General features: G+C 45.4%; 1 protein-coding gene across 1 annotated transcript in view; it reads left to right on the forward strand.

Annotated features, from left to right (window-relative positions):
* Nucleotides 1–578: 578 nt before the first annotated feature.
* CLASP1 (cytoplasmic linker associated protein 1) overlaps nt 579–4,519 on the forward strand; it is a 285,385-nt gene continuing 281,444 nt past the window's right edge. Inside the window, exon 1 of the mRNA XM_019667264.1 lies at nt 579–678. The gene's annotated coding sequence lies outside the window, so the exon portion shown is untranslated. The remainder of the gene's footprint in view (nt 679–4,519) is intronic.

Genomic DNA, 4,519 nt, shown 5'->3' on the forward strand with positions numbered 1-4,519 from the left:
CTCAAGTGTCCGCGCCTCCTCGAGAAAGAACCGGAGAAAGGATGCAAGCCTGGTACGGAAAGTCGCAGGGGACAATTTATTTCATCCTCGTCGCCCGAAGGCGTGCGGGCGGGACGCGCCGAACCCAGAAGAGACAGGCCATTTCCTTCAGGCGTTAGCCCTCCGACCGGAGGAAGTTCCAGCCAGACGACTTTATCCGGGCTTTCCTGGTTTCTCCTTAGCGCTATTCACTCCCTGCTTTCTGCTGCCTTACTGCCCTGACCGCTTAGCTCTAACCCTCCTTGCCTAGCCTGAGTTTTGCCGCTGTTCTCCAAGAGGCCCAACTACAGCCCGGCCACTCCCCCCTAAGAGAACCTTTACCTACGGGTCCCCATGAGGGTCAAAGCGCCCGGGATTTTCAGCTTCCGAAGTCCAGCGCAGCCAGGCCGGCGCATGCGCGAGGAGTTACGCTAGCGAGGCAGTCGCCTCTCTAGTTCCAGGTCTACGCTCTATATGGTCCAGCTGGGTTGGTGGCGGTAAGGGGAAAAAGGGAGAGCGCATTGCGCAGGCGCTCTCAGCTGTTTTTTTTTTTTTTTTTTTTTTTTTTAATCTCCGCCCCAAGCACTTAACCTCATTAGGGTGGAGGAGAAGGCGGCGGCTGTCTGGTGTGCTGCGGCAACTGTAGCGAAGACTACGGCTGTAAGTATCGGGTTAGGGCGAGGAGATTTAGACCCCAGCCCTCCCAGCCCCCTGCCCCCTTCCCTGGTGGTGGTGAGGTCCGGGAGTGGGTGGGGGCGATGTCCAGCGTTGTCATCGGCTCTTGGGTGCACTTTGGGGGGAGGGGGAGGCCCTAGGTGGGAGCCGGCGAGGAGCGGGATGGGAGGGTTGTTTTTCCAACCCGTAGGTGGTTGATCCCAGGCTGCTTTGCAGGGGTGGGGGGTGGGGGGCGGCTGTGAGGTCAGCCCCGCTTTGTGTGCCCCTCTCTCTTTTCCTCTCCCAGACCCCACCCCTGACCCCGAGTCTGTCCGGCTGGGTGGGAGAAGCCAGCGAACGCCGAGTCGCATTTGAAAAGAGCCCGAAATTGTGAGGGGAGTGGGCGAAGGGAGGAACCCACAACAGCTCGTCCTCGGCGAGTGATGGGTGTGGAGAAAGGGGTGCCGGGGAGGCGGCGGCCGGGGCTTCCAGCCGGGCCAGACAAAAGCTGAGCGAGCGGCCCGGAGCCGAGCAGCGGGCCGGGCGGGACGTGGAGGGTCCCCTTGGTCTCCGGGGCCCGCAAAAAGTGTCTTTCGGAAGCTGGGAAAGCGGACAAGTGCTGAGTTTTAAGCCTTGTGCAGCCTCCTCAACTTGCCTTTGTTGTTCTTTGGTATTGGCAGAGACGCTCTGACGAAGATGAGTGTGTGATCTTGCACGTTGGCCTGGTTGGGTACAATGGAGCTAATCGAATTTTGCTTTCCATTTTCTGAGCCGCTCGGATGAGTATGGGGTTTTCCAGAGTCTAACTTATTACATAGTGTTTTAAAAAATAGTTATTAATTTGTAAAATTAAAAATAGGTGGGGCCTTAAAGCATGCTATGTTGCACCTGGGTGAACTTCTCTGTTGTGGGGCTCGTTAATTAAATACCATTCGTAGAACCTGTGAGCATCTATAGTAATTTGTAGATGTGAGAGCTTTAGATTCTCTAGTCCTTTGGGAGGCAGCGATGCAGAAGAATCAGAAGTGAGAAATATAATAGTTGCATGCTGCCATGTGCCCTGCACCCTATTTGGATGCCACAGTCCAGTATAAATTCTGGCTTCAGAATTTGTTGCTTTCTATTACTATTATTTGTGACATTTACTGAGCTCTTTGTATGAGGAATCGTGGACAGTGGGCTCCTTTTGCTCATCAGGGCAATGGGAGAACAGTAACATTGATGCAGAGGCCATATAGATAACACAAATAACACCACAGTGTCCCAGAGTTACTGAATATTATTTGTCTTCTCCATTTGCTGAGAAAGATGTACATTTTGGTGAACTGTTTGCTTATTCATCTTTGTAAAATTGTGTAATTACACCTTTTTTTTTTAGCTGTTATTTAAATCTCCATTTTTGTAATTAATAGTTTATTGGCTAATGTGTAGCAAGCACTGTTTTAGATTTTTAAAGTTTTAATTTTTAAAGATTTTATTGGGGGAATTGGGGAAGAGGAACAGTGTTGGGGAATTGGGGAAGGGGAATAGCCAAGTTGTTGTCCTGCAACCTTAGTTCTGGAGAGCATAGCTAGCTAGATCAGCTCCAAGTCCAGTTGCCATCGGCTCAGCTCGAGGTGCCGAGTTCAATTTTAGTTGCAGGTGGGCATAGCCCATCATTCCATGCGGGAGTCAACCAGCAACCTTGTTAGGAGCACCTGCTCTCACCAGCTGAGCCATCCTGCCACCTGTTGGCAGCTCAGCTCTGGTGCAGCTCACTGGCCCATATGGGAATCAAACTGGCGACCCTGTTCCTCAGGGTGACCCTCTTGCTCAGAGCTCTGCGATCTTAACCAATTGAGCTACTTGGCTGGCCCCTAAAGTTTTAATTTTTATTTAGGAGTTTTCAATTATACTTTTATATTCTCTCAACTAAGGTTAACCAAAGTCAGGAATCCTCTGAAGAGACTGTTGGTGGTGGAAATGTCAAATATTGTATCTCCATGTTGTAGTCTAAGTGGCAAATACAGAAAAGACCTTTGCTAAGCTTATATTTTGTGTTAGAACTGAAAACCCAGATCTAGTGTGTCAGGATTTTGGCCACACTCTATATAAAAGAGGTAAGCACTTTTTGTACTAATAGGAAACAAAAATCTGAAACTTGTTGTGTTACGCTTTAGTAACTACTGTGATAGAATCTCAAGTGTAGTTTAGATGATGGGAACTTGCTTTTTATAGAGCGAGAGTTCAGATCCTTAAAATAGTTTGACAGGGATTTGAGAAATGATTGGCCAGAAGAATATTAAGTTTATTGTTCAAATGTGTTTTGTTCACTAGTTTTGGACCTAGATTTTTTGTTTCAGTCTTTTGTTAATTCTATTTTCTTAGTTGGATCAGTCTCACTATATATTGGGTTGTCGGAAAAGTCATGACGTATTTTTTCTGTTTTTCATGGCAAAAATGCGTCATGACTTTTCTGACAACCCAATATAAGTTCGGTGAGATAGTTTCTTGGATCTGAGACGTCAACTTGTTTTATGACTCCATATATTCTTTTTTTTTTTTTTTTTTAGCTGAGCCATCCTGCCACCTGTTGGCAGTTCAGCTCCGGCCGGGAATCAAACCGGCGACCCTGTTGCTCAGAGCTCGCTCAGAGTGCGAGCTCTTAACCAACTGAGCCACTTAGGCAGCCCTTGAGACTCCATATATTTTTAACATTCTTCTACTTAAAGGCATAGTCTTTAGATTATTATATAATATCCTTTTATTTTGTAGTATTAGTAAATTTAACCATTGAAGGGATTATAAATATTAGGCTCAGAGCTGAATTATAATTGCAAATCTGATTGTCAAATATTGGAAAGCGTAGATAATGAAAAATAACAAAAGTTTAAAAACCTCTAAGATTTTCTAGAAAATAAGAGAAGGATCTATGAATCTAAAAAAAAAAAAAAACCACTAAAGAAAAAAATCATTGATATAGTTTTTTGTTTGTAAAATAAAATTTAAGAAAGTAACTTTTTTACCCGGTGCAAGCTGGGTAACATCCATAAGGCTTGTGTATGACTAAATGATTTCTATTATTTCCTTTTAGCACCAGAGTTTCCTGACTGTTTCTAGCAAGTTCTTTACTACCCCAGGGCTTTCCTTCCTCCTCTACACTCAGACTATTACTGCCATATTGAATGTTTTTCTCCCCAGATTCTGTGGCAGCCCCAGTCTACCTCCCACCAGGGATCCCTATAGACCTAACTCAGATGTGCTCATATGGCGGCATTTCTTCAGTAACATTTTTTGTTGACTTCCCATTTGTTTCCTGCCTGGAAGTCTCCTTACTCCTTGATGTTTGCTGTTGTATTCATTACCTTCCTCCATGGAAGATTCACTCCTGTGCATTTGCTCTTGTTTAGATCCATGAGAACACTGCAAGTTTGTAGAACACTTTGTGGTATCCTCTGTTGCTTTCTCCTGGGGCTTGTGTAACTAGTCACTGTATAATGTATGAAAGAGTAAACCAATGTAGCATAACTTAGAATAATAGAATTTGGGCCTTGGAAGAGTTCTTAGAGGCCCTGGAGTCCAACATCCTAACTCTGTCTACTATATTATCATCGCCAGCCTCATACAGCAGAGACATGCTTTTCTGTTACTCTGTTACTGGACAGGCTTTGGTTGCTAGAAAGGTATTTTATATAGTATCACAATGTTCCCCTTCCCTTTTACCTGTTGATTTTTTTTTTTAAAGATTTTTATTGGGTAATTGGGGGGATAGGAACAGTACTGGGGAATTAGGGGAAGGGGAACAGACAAGTTGCTGTCGTTTTGTTCTTCAGTCTAGTTGTGGAGGACACTGCTTCACTGGCCCAAG

Source organism: Hipposideros armiger, unplaced genomic scaffold (genome assembly GCF_001890085.2).
Source record: "Hipposideros armiger isolate ML-2016 unplaced genomic scaffold, ASM189008v1 scaffold_491, whole genome shotgun sequence".
Lineage (NCBI taxonomy): Eukaryota > Metazoa > Chordata > Mammalia > Chiroptera > Hipposideridae > Hipposideros > Hipposideros armiger.